This window comes from Cydia amplana, chromosome 10, assembly GCF_948474715.1.
Source record: "Cydia amplana chromosome 10, ilCydAmpl1.1, whole genome shotgun sequence".
NCBI lineage: Eukaryota > Metazoa > Arthropoda > Insecta > Lepidoptera > Tortricidae > Cydia > Cydia amplana.
In genome coordinates this window covers 10,518,861-10,532,279 of record NC_086078.1, presented here as the reverse complement: position 1 = coordinate 10,532,279, position 13,419 = coordinate 10,518,861, and positions in this window count along the sequence as shown.

Sequence of the window (13,419 nt, the reverse complement as noted above, 5' to 3'; positions counted from 1 at the left end):
ACCTACCATAAAAAAAACAAAGATATGGTTTAATCGTTTGTTATACATTTCGAGGAATGTAGTTTTATATGATCGAATATAACACTTTAATTAATTTACTCCTTCTTGTGATTACTATATTTATAACGTAACTATACAGGAGGCTATACTATAAATGGCGTAACTATAAATGATATGCATATGAAACCTTAACTACCCTGACAATAACTTAATAATAGATGTGTATGATCAGATAATCGTGTGTACTAGGTAGGTATATTGTCGTCTTTTTTGACCCATCATTATATCTAGAAAGAACTTTTTTCCGTATTTTACACAACGCACAGTATAAAAGTACCTAATGAGTCATGACTTCTAAAAGTGTCTTTAGTCATTTATGCTTGAAGTGCAATAAACGCTATCGTATTTGCTATTTTCATAGTAGGGCTCAAGCTATACTGGGGCTAAGTCGTATCACGAGTCACGGCATATTTCTGAATCGCCTAGCATGTCGTCTGAGTCAGAGATAGCCTTTCGATTTCATTCCGTTTGAGCCTACGTCAAATTAAGCGAGCCATAGGGCGCGAGGGCCTTGAGCGGGCCCGGTTTGTCGTCCTCTTTATTTTAATGATACATAGGTGGGTTTTGATGAGGTACCGATAAGTGGAGTGACTTTGAATTGTTTTAAATTTATTCGAGTTGTCTAATAACGAGAGTTCTAATCCTTTTACGAACGTACAACTATCCAATGTTCTTATTTTTTCTAAAATTTTGTGATAAAAGTGGATAATATTGTTTATCGTTATGTTAGCCTCTTAACTAGCTTAGCCAGCCTAAAAACATCGCTTTCCATACCAATTGAATGTTCCATATAATAAACAATATACTTAAATCGTTTTGTGACATGAATGTAATTAGTCTGTATAACTAGAGTATATTGAAATAAAATAAATATGCGTTGATAAGCACTTCGATAGGTGACTTATTTTAATTGGCAACGCCGGCATCGACAGATCAAGGACTGCGCTCCGTACTTCCTCTTTGCTCTACGCTACTACGGTCCAGTGAACACAGAAATTTTATACTTTTTTGTAACGTTATCTCCGGCTTGTACTTGTATAATATGTCACTGTAAAATTGTAAACACTCGTCATATTATAATCTCGCTAGTTACATTATAAACTGACGGTAGGGAGATTACAATCTAACCTACGTTAGATTATAAACTAACGGGTTCACAATCTTACGGTGTCATATATATATTGCAATACTTAAGATACGTTGTACGTATAGGTACTTGTCAACTTCGGATATCAAAATGTTAATATCATATTAGAAGCATTACATATTTTAACTGACTTTATTGTGATTCGATACCAATTTGGTAACATACCTAATATAATCGCTTGCGCCATTTCTGAAGAGGGTTTGTTACTTAGTTTAGGTACACCTACTAAAATAGGTAGATACATAGCGAAAGTTTCGTACCTACTTATTTTTATTATCCTTTATTGGAAAAATAAATACCCTCAAAACAGGCTGACCTCAGGATCCGTTACAAGTACTAGGTATGCGTAACTGAACGGAGATCCCACACTTTATGAGGTTTTACGCTCGGTAAACAATAGGAATTTAAAAGCCCAGTGACCGTTATTCAAGCGGTTAACGCTTGACGAGTGCGGGCGACTCAGACCTCAATTGTACCAGCACGAGAAAAGATAAGTACGTAGGTACGTGCAGTACGCAATAGCCTCCTAAGGACCAGCCATACAAAGGAAACATCCATTTGCCACTAACCTAAATTGTAGGAAATGGAGTTGATTTTGCGTTGTTTTAAAATTGAACGAAGCAAAGCAAAAGCGACTCTGTTCCATTTGAACATGGTTTAAATACATCGAACTGAATAGGTACTATAGGTAGAACCTTGGACCTTAGGAGGTTAAGTACTTTTTACATGAGCTCACTTTACATTGGTTTGCTCAAAAACTTTACCTGTGTTAGCAATAAGAATAACTGAACAGGACAATGCACTCTTCCAACTTAATTTAAGTATATCCTGAAACGTTTCTCTTTTGTGGTTGCCTAAATGCCGTTACATTGACCTTTACAAAATGACATGATTATATGTGACGTTATCTATGAAAATGGACCTTATTACAAATACAAATGCATTTATTTCATTACTTTTTACATCAGTTCTTAGGTTTATACCTAATAAGGGTTAGGTAGGTAATTAGTCTATCTTAGGTATCTGAAGTAAGTAGGTAAGTATTTATATTGTCGATGGCGCTTACGCCATTATTAACGATGCTCTGATATAAATACAATGCCACGCGACGCTGTGCGGCGTAAGCGCCATCGACAATAAGGTCCCTTTACATAGATAATGCCCAGGGGTCGGACAAAAAGTGCGGATGACGTAAAAATGACGTAATCCTGCACACAGGATGATGTTTGAGTTTGTATTTAAACTTCCGTGTGACATGTAGTAACAAAGTAGTATTAATGAAGTAACAAAATAATCGTAAATAAATCCATGGAATTAATAATACAGGTGGTAGGGTGATGTAGTGAATAAAATAAATTGCACGAAACTTGTTACCATAAGGTATAATTATTTGAAATTAGTTAGAACACTTAGAACAAGTCTGTGGGATCCTCAGATAAATAGGTTTAATAGCCAAAAGTGGGAACAGTAGGTAAGATTAGTAAAAATAAAAAAAAGATAATTTGATGTTATTATACTTTTATAGCTAAATTTTAGCTAAATATAATCGTGAAGATACAATAGCTAAACAATAACGAAGTCAATTTATTGTTCATCTGATTGACAATGTCTGACACATTGTCAAAAACGTACTTACTCATTTCAAGTGGCGATATCGTTTAATAAAGAGGTTGATAAGTGATAATTGTTTATGAAAATCAAAAATACTATTTGAAATCATCCTATAAGTGGTTTGACGTCATCCGCACTTTTTGTCCGACCCCTGATAATGCCCAATATACATATATTGCAAGTTAGGTATGTACATAAACAAGAATTTTTATACTTACATACCATAGGTAGGTACATACTTAACCCTTACAGGATCAGTTTGTTGTCCGTCCGTCCATCCCTCTATCTGTCTGTCAAGACCCTTTATTATACTGTAGACCTAAGTAACACAGTAGGTAAGCTGTGAAAAAATCATAAGTTAACAAAAACATATAAATAAAGTCTAAGACAAAATCGTGCCCGCAGTTTGATAGCTGATGTAGATGGCGCTGTAAGGTGCCATCTTTTCTATCTAGTAACTGGATTATAAAATTTTCAGTTACCGGTTTAGCCGCTCAGCCGCCATCTAAATCTGCTGACAAATTAAAAGCACTATTTTTCTTAGACTGGTATCTTTCATATCTTTGGTAAAATGATTAACTAGACTAGATAGTAGGCGCAATCATTTTATGAATTGTTTCTAATCTTACCTCATTGCGTTGCCCTTGGCATTTATAAGAACAAGGAGACCTAATACATCCTGTATGGGTGGGTGATTCGATTCGATAGATTGGAACACAGACAAGACTTCCTCTAGACTGAGCCTATGCTCAGGGGGTAGCGTTACTATTAACGCTACCCCCTCTGCCACTTATACGGTAGTTTTACTCCATCCTCGAGTCAATCCCGTGCCGTGATTGGTCCGTGTCTTTGAACGGACCAATCACGGCACGGGATTCGCTCACCTCGTCCCCCCGCGCCCTCGTATTTTTGGCAGCATCGGTTTCATGAAATAATTGCTCTAAACTCAGTCTAGAGGATTCCTAGTCTATGGATTGGAATGACCACTTAGATTAGGCAACAAGATAAAGAAATTCGCGAGTTCTTCATAAAATTTATTATTAAAGTTAACTCTTAGACCATCTATTTAATTCATGGGTTTTCTTTGCTATCGGTGAGCGGGCGTGGTGTAAGTGGGCCATTTTATTTAGAGTTGTCCCCTACACTTTTTTTTTAAATTTGTGAATTTATGTTATTTCTACTCAGAATCACGAGCTCTTTCTATCCTAATAGGAGAAAAAAAGTGCCCCAAGGTTTTTTTCCCATTCCGTTACCATTTTTTCATAGACTTTGTATGGCGGTTTCGGAATGGAAAGATCGAAAAATGTATGGAAATCCTGGGACACTTTTTTTCTCCTACTTATTAGGATCAAAAGAGCTCATGATTCTTAGTAGAAATAACATACAAAATCCCAATTTTGTAAAAAAAGTGTAGGGGACAACTTTAAATAAAATGGCCCAACTATGGAAGTAGGTATAAAATGATCTGAACACAACTTTGTTCCTTTTTTCCCTTTCTTGGCAGTTTCATGGTAAATGAGGTAGACCGGTCGAAGTATTTTACAGATGGCGCCAGCATTAGCTTGCCCTGTCAATCCCTAGAATTGTGTTAAATTCTTGTTTTTTCTCCGGAATTTTATGGCTTCGATGCCAGCCAGCCCTTTAAGCAAAGAGTAGTATAATATATAGGACACCTTTAAGCCAAATCTTATAGAACAAAACTAGAGAAAGAGGCAAGCTATGATGGCGGCTGGCGCCATCTATGCAAACCTTTGACAGTTGCCAACCCCATTTGGCAGCCAGTGACATTTCTCTCCATTTTTTAACAACGGCAGGTCACACTGGCAAAGTATTTCAAGATTTTGTTCAAATCAAATAATAGTGTCTGGTCAGTGGTCACTCCGTCACTTGGTCAGTCACTCGGTTATTGAGGTAACGTAAACGAGATCAGCTACGAAAACATGTAATGTTTCGGAAATTAAATTCCACTTGCACTTACTGACCTTTTCTTAAGGTCGTTGACATTTTAACGCAGCCAAAATCTGCCAATTTAAGTGTCACATCGGCTGGTTTGCTTAAAATATCAATACCTACCAGATACAAGTATGTAATACAGACTAAAGTTAGACCACGAAGTCTGCAACAATTTTGTTTGCATAACGCATTGCAAGTGTTATTTATACGTCAAATTTTATAAAGTTTGAGTAGTTTGACGTTTCCGTTTACGATACGTGCTGACACCATACTGTTGATCGATGTGGCATCTTATACGCATTGTTCGAATTCGGCCGTAGGAATTTCGTAAAAACCTACAAGGGGTAGTATTCGTGTAGTAGGGGAGATAGGGGAGCATTGGGCAGTCGGGAGGTTCGGGCACCACCTTGTAAGTCGGGTCGTATGAAAGGTACTTAATTTTGTATACTGTGGTAGTTTAGCTTACTAACTGGCAATACCGCTCAGGCTAATGTCATCTGCCATTTTGATTAGTTGTCAGTGTCACATGGTGTCGACCGTTTCGTGCGTGCAAAAGTAAATATTTTGATGTGATTTCGAAGGAAATAACAACGTGATCTGCGTAAAGCCGTAAGTTTCTGTATTGTCATCTAGTTATGTGTTTACGAAAGCTAATATTAACGTATAAATTAAGGTAAAACATTAGACTACAAAAAACATATTTGAATTTATTTGTGAAATGAAGGGGTGGGGAGCATTGAGCACTAATTTTAAAGGGAGGTTTGGGCATGCCCAATGCTCCCGCCACTATAGAAATTTTAAGGTCAAAGATTATGTGCTAGTGAAATTTGACACTAAGAAAACTGTCTATCACTATGTTGGCCAAATTGAAGAAGTTCGTCACTCGATGGCAACTATTAAATTTATGCGTATGAGTAAGATACGTAATACATTGATGTATCCAGAGATTGAAGATATATCAAGTGTCCCATTGAAAGACATCAAAACCAAATTGCCAAACCCAAAGATATGGGTCAAGCGTGGCAGCTCTAAGTATACTTTTGATAAGCCCATCTGGGTTATACCGAATCTTAGATAAATTTTATTACTGAAGTACGTTTTTGTTTTGAGTACTTATAGTTTAAAACAGTTGATTGTTTGTTGATTTTATTGCAAGTTTTTATGATTATATTATTTAATATTCAAGTAATTTATCATTAAGTGGCCTATTTAATACAGTGCCCAAACCTCCCATTGAGGTGTCCAAACCTCCCGACCATTGGGAGGTTTGGGCACTTTTGACAGTATTCAGAAAATCTCTTGCAATTTTGAGACTGATTACAATTGTATAAGTGTTCTTCGTTATAATTGAAGCCAAATATATGTGCTACTAATATAAGGAGTAAAAAGTTGATTTTGTTAAAAAATTGCATTTTTATTAAGGCTTAAGTAAAAAAGTGCCCAATGCTCCCCTATCTCCCCTACCTTCAGCTCGGGTAGCTTCCTAAAGAGCGTAAGTGTAAGGCCTGAGTGGACGCTCGGAGCGGAGCGTTCGGCGGGGCGTGCAGCGTAGCGTCGAGCTCCCTAGTGATTTGAGCAGCGTGCACTAAGGCCGCTCCTATACGCTTGCATTTGTTTAACATGCACGCCGCACGCCCCGTCCCACTGCACGCCCAACTCGAGCGTCCACTCAGGCCTTACTACGTGCCCAGTTAAACAAATGCAAACGTATAGGAGCGGCCTTAGTGCACGCTGCTCAAATCACTTGTGAGCCTGACGCCACGCTGCACGTCCCGCCGACCGCTCCGCTTCGAGCGTCCACTCATTACACTTACAGTTTACAGCGCTAAACGGGGACGCTACACTTTGTATAGCGATTGACCGTCTCCTATATACCTGTCTCTGTTACTGATTTAATCTGTTATGCACCGATGTAAGTGGGCGATAATTATGCAAATGGATACTACTTGGTCACATCTTGCACAAGCGACTTGCTATTGTTGATTTAGTTTTGCAAATGTCGTTTATATAGGGCTATTGTAATCACTAATCATTAGCAACTTTTGACTCGTTAGACTTAGGTATTCAAATAAAATTATTTAATATAGGTAGGAGCCATTGGAAAATAGAAAATGCGAAAAATAATACTGACTCAAAGCTCAAGTCAGGACATCCATGCAGGTTGAATTTCGCACGTCAGAATCACTATTTGAAAAAATAAACTCAGTTTAACATTTAAGTTATAATCATTAGTAATACCTACTCAAGAGTTTAATTGGCAACTTATAAATTATAATAATTGAAAAAAAAACATATTACTTAATACATTGATTTTTATTGTTCATTAATTGACACCATCTACAAAACATCGACACATTTATATTTATTTTATTGATTTACTTTTTATAAAAAATATTATTACTAATAAAATTAACTTAACAAATAATTATAAGTAATTAAACGATAAAATACTCGTACTTACATAATAAAGTTTGACGAACATTTAATTATTCATCATAGTTTGAATGTCATCACCCATCAGTTATTACGCAGTCTCCCTGGGTTATTCGTATGCAAACCATATCGGTTGCCTGTCAACCTCACACATTTGACAATCGACCCGGTGAACGACCCAGTGTGATTGCGCCTTTACATTAAAAAATAAGCATACCTATTTAGTGTCCCTTAAAAAATTGGCAAACAGGGCACTTTTCATTTTTACCTTTTCCATAAATAATATTTTTTAGCTTGTAAAATTTTGATTATTGTATGTATGTTAGTAAAATTTGTAAGGTACCTATGGGCCTTAGTTGCCTGATAATAAATGATATTTTATATTTATTTATTTAAATTACTTAGGCCAAAATCTTCGTCAGTTTAACTCTCTTCTGAGCCCACTTTCCAGGGCTCGATCTAGATCACCGAATCCTGAATAAGCATGACTAATCTACTTATCACATTGTAAAAGTAGGTATCACATTCAGTAGCACCTTTACCAGTTTTTAGGTTCAATGTTTCAATTGATGAAGCTCCGTAGAACGATCAAAATCACTTTCAAAATTGTAGTGTATAACCTTCATCGGACTTACTAAAAATATGATAGTCCTACACAGTTACACTGATAGTTACTTTTTAGAATATATAAGCTCGGTATAGCATTAAAGTGTCATTCAATAGAACTTGCTAACTATGTAAACAAAAGTTACTAGTAATTTGACATTCTGAGTCAATTTTAGTATGGCGGTTTGTTTACATAGTTAGCAAGTTCCATTGAATGACACTTTACCCTTATAAACACCAGTGGCGGGCCGTCTAGCAATGTAACCCGAAACAAATTCAGTTAAAATTTAATGACAATTGCATTCTATTCTGTGATGTGTGTTAAGCACTGCTAAGCAGTCAGCATCAAAAGTGATTTTATTATTTTGCCAACTAAGGGTCCGTTACACCAAACCGCCTATCACCGTTAAAGCGTTCGCTAAATTTTGATTTTTGAGTGATGTTGATCAGTCTGTCAAATGTGGTTGGTGCAACTGGCCCCAACTCTTTCGAAGGCAGTTTGTTCGAGTTGTTAGTGATCGATTATTTTCTCGCGTTACTTACGTTTAGAACTACCATTGAGAGAGCCATTGAGACGTACTTGCAGAACAAATGTTTGAAATTAGAATGTTGCACATGATCAAAAACACTCCGATACAAAATGTTTTCATTCTAGGCCGATTTTTATACAATACGTTGTCCCAACTATAGCTGGTCAACCAAATCTTGTCAGTAAAAAAAGGCGCGAAATTCAAATTTTCTATGCGATATCCCTTCGCGCCTACATTTTTCAAATTTGCCGCCTTTTTCTACTGTCAAGATCTGGTTGACCAAGTATAATTGTATAGTGTCAGCGCTACATAATTATATTATTAACGTATAAAAAACCTTTATCTGTAAATGTCGGTCTACTTTTGATGCTAACTGGACGCCTCGATGCTACTCGAACGTTTTATTTATTAAAAAGCCATCCAAACGTTTTCAAACACATGGTTGTTTTACTTTAAATCTCACTTTATCTCACCTCTGTTGCAATAGTTTCATTACATTACTTAGTATTTAATTATTTATCGTATATGTTAAAATTATTTTGTCCAATAGTTTAGGATTTTAAAGATTATTCGTCTTAAACGATATCTTTGGAATCGCATAAAGTAACAACGATAAAATATTCAGTTTCATAAATTGTCAGATAAGTAAATAAAGTAATGATTAAAATTAAATGTTAGCATTAATTACATAATTACTTAAGTACCTAAATCTACGTGTAACGAGAAAAGTAATATAATTAATTGTAAAGCCTAGTCCTTACATCTAGAATTATGGAAAACACCGATGTACAAAACAACTTCAATACGATTTTAAGACGATCCCAGTCGCTGCCACTTCTGTAAGTAACCTTACTAATTTCTCTATTGTACCATATTATATTATAATTAGAAACATACATACTTATATTAAAATGAAAATAATAAAAAAGCGGCCAAGTGCGAGTCGGACTCGCCCATGAAGGGTTCCGTATTTAGGCGATTTATGACGTATAAAAAAAAACTACTTACTAGATCTCGTTCAAACCAATTTTCGGTGGAAGTTTACATGGTAATGTACATCATATATTTTTTTTAGTTTTATCATTCTCTTATTTTAGAAGTTACAGGGGGGGGGGACACACATTTTACCACTTTGGAAGTGTCTCTCGCGCAAACTATTCAGTTTAGAAAAAAATGATATTAGAAACCTCAATATCATTTTTGAAGACCTATCCATAGATACCCCACACGTATGGGTTTGATGAAAAAAAAATTTTTGAGTTTCAGTTCGAAGTATGGGGAACCCCAAAAATTTATTGTTTTTTTTCTATTTTTGTGTGAAAATCTTAATGCGGTTCACAGAATACATCTACTTACCAAGTTTCAACAGTATAGTTCTTATAGTTTCGGAGAAAAGTGGCTGTGACATACGGACGGACAGACGGACAGACGGACAGACAGACAGACATGACGAATCTATAAGGGTTCCGTTTTTTGCCATTTGGCTACGGAACCCTAAAAAAGTGTTTTCAAAATAATCTAGTAAGTACTTATAGAAAACTTTTTTTTAATAATGGCTCTAATAGAAATTGTGGATTGTAAACAAAAGGTGAGTTTTTGTTTTAATACATAAATATTTAATTCACTTATAATAGTTATAATTCACATTAGAATTTTGCCCTCAGCGTTAAAATCGTTAATCATTACCTACTCAAGTACTCAAAGCATAAAACTTGTTCTGTTGTTGTTCTAACTGTGATGTATGTGAAACAGTTGCTTAAATAAATATTACACTACCTACCCAATGCATTCATAAATTAAGTGTTATGATAGATTTACTCTTTTAAAAATTAAATTTATGTATTAAGGGTAACGCAAACAACGTCACCAACAGCGACAGCAATCAATGGTTCCTAAAAGTTGATTATTTAAAACCAATTTTTATGCCAGTGATTGGCGTTATAGCGCCATAACAGTGCCGGTACTGGCATGCTAGCAAGAATTAAGGTGGGTTGCACCAATCCCTCTGTCACCGTTAATACGTTCGCTAAATTTTATTGTAAGTATGTGAAGTTTCATAGTTCACTGAGTGACGTTAATCAGTCTATTAAGTGTGGTTGATGTAACTGGCACTTACACGAGCGATTGGCATCGGCTTAAACAGCAATCATGCGCGAAGTCGATATATATTTAGAGTAAACGCCGTAGTTACAAGTGAAAAACACTCAGTTTTTAATCCTCAATACCATATTCATATTATAACAAATAATACATGCACATGTTTCTTATCTTATTATCCTTATTGTAAAAAAAATTAAAACATGTTACCTGTCAATTTTCAACATTGATATAGAAATAACCAGGCATCGGAGTTTTTATCGCATGGTAAGACTAATAGCAAGCTATGGAGTCGACATTTGCCATAAATGTAAACTCTTATTCATACTCATACTCATGATTAATTTTATTTAATATGTAGTAACTATTTAGTAATCTGTTCTCGATTACTAAATAGTTACTACGTATATGAGTTTAATGGTGATATGACACAGATATGTTTTAAAATAAATGTATGTTTTAATTGGGTGAGTTGTACTTCACAACTCAAGCACACTATAGCAGATTTTTCATAGTCATATTGTAAATCGTTGTATGGCTCTATCCATGCCAAAATTGCAGCTATTTCTGGGTTAGGCATAATAATTAATTATGGAATATTCCACAACGTATTTACCACTTACAGATATAAATAACTACTACGTTTGCAATCACCAGTGATTGACACATGACAAATACTAATCAATTTTAACAGCGGTCAGTACCTACATGACATTAGGTCTTTCGCAGCGATGTAGTTTGTATAAGTAGTTGTATGTTAAAATAATTGAAGTTATGAATTCATAATGTAATAGAAAAATATTTTTATATATAATTCGACTAAGATAATATACACGACCGACCGCTCTAAAGGCATTTTAAGATAAATGAAATATGTAAATGAGTATGAGTATGAATAAGAGTTTACATTTATGGCAAATGTCGACTCCATAGCTTGCTATTAGTCTTACCATGCGATAAAAACTCCGATGCCTGGAAATAACACAAAAAGGTGCAGGTAAACGTATCATGTAACCAAAATTTCAATATTTTACGTAGGTAATTGAAGAAGAGCTACACTTAAATAACATATTGACATTTAAAAATATAAAAGGTGATTAAGAGGAAAATATGGAAGAATAGAACAAGTAAACTAAAACGTAAAGTAAGGTCTTTTCACGCAAATAAATTTAATTATTAGTGACAAATGCCTAAAGGGCCCCACTGATTACCAGTCCGCCGGACGATATCGGCCTGTCAGTTAGAACAAAAGTTTGACAGTTCCGAACAACTGACAGGCCGATATCGTCCGGCTTACTGTTAATCAGTAGGCCCCTTTACACATTCGCGGACACGAATGCTTAGCAGTCGCGTAGTTTTTTGTTTCGTTTGGTCTATGACACATGATGTCACTAGGCGTCCGCGAACGTGCTTATAGGTAATGGACGAGAATGCTTTTCTTAAAAACTACGAAACATTAAGTATATTCTAACATCTACAACAACATATTAGTCAATTGCTAAAATGTCCTCGAATTGCAAAGTTATTTATCGACTAAAAAGAGCTCGTCAATACAATTCCCGTGCACCCTGAAGATATTTCAACAAATCACAAATTGTGGAAGGGTAAAACATTTAGTAATACTTTAGTTTTGATTTAAGCACCCTGTTCGGTCGTCTCACTATAAACATTGGTCTTTACTTACTGAATTAAATAAAGTCTAGAAATTATCTTAGATCGGCACAAGACATTTATTTTGCCAACAAAAAAATGCCTAAAAGGCCAGTGCTACGTGATATTATGATCAGGCATCGGAGTTTTTATCGCATGGTAAGACTAATAGCAAGCTATGGAGTCGACATTTGCCATAAATGTAAACTCTTATTCATACTCATACTCATGATTAATTTTATTTAATATGTAGTAACTATTTAGTAATCTGTTCTCGATTACTAAATAGTTACTACGTATATGAGTTTAATGATGATATGACACAGATATGTTTTAAAATAAATGTATGTTTTAATTGGGTGAGTTGTACTTCACAACTCAAGCACACTATAGCAGATTTTTCATAGTCATATTGTAAATCGTTGTATGGCTCTATCCATGCCAAAATTGCAGCTATTTCTGGGTTAGGCATAATAATTAATTATGGAATATTCCACAACGTATTTACCACTTACAGATATAAATAACTACTACGTTTGCAATCACCAGTGATTGACACATGACAAATACTAATCAATTTTATCAGCGGTCAGTACCTACATGACATTAGGTCTTTCGCAGCGATGTAGTTTGTATAAGTAGTTGTATGTTAAAATAATTGAAGTTATGAATTCATAATGTAATAGAAAAATATTTTTATATATAATTCGACTAAGATAATATACACGACCGACCGCTCTAAAGGCATTTTAAGATAAATGAAATATGTAAATGAGTATGAGTATGAATAAGAGTTTACATTTATGGCAAATGTCGACTCCATAGCTTGCTATTAGTCTTACCATGCGATAAAAACTCCGATGCCTGATTATGATATATGTAAGATAGACAGAGTGTCTGTGACTTAGAAATAAAAAATTATGCCCTCAAACAAATAACCAGTCTGCGCGGAAAGAGAAGAGTCGTGGAATATAATGAACCAATACATTATATGACTTCTCTTTCCGCAGAAACTCGACGAGAATTCGAGTCCAGAATCATTCGTTTCGTAGGCAGACCACCAACAACTAGGCTTTTTTTGCACCCAAGTCAAAGACGTTCGAATTTTTTAATGCAAAGATAATAAAATAAAAAGACGCACAAAGTAGAGCAATATAATTAGGTATATCGTAATAAGGGTAATCGGTAACATATTGTCTAATCGATTCGAAAATAGTAATTTTGAGGTTTCTAGGTTGAATAGAAGTATGAACTTATTATAGGTACTTACACAAATAAGGTTACTAAACAATTCGGAAAGTGAGGTTATGAGGTATAAAGGCGAACTTATCC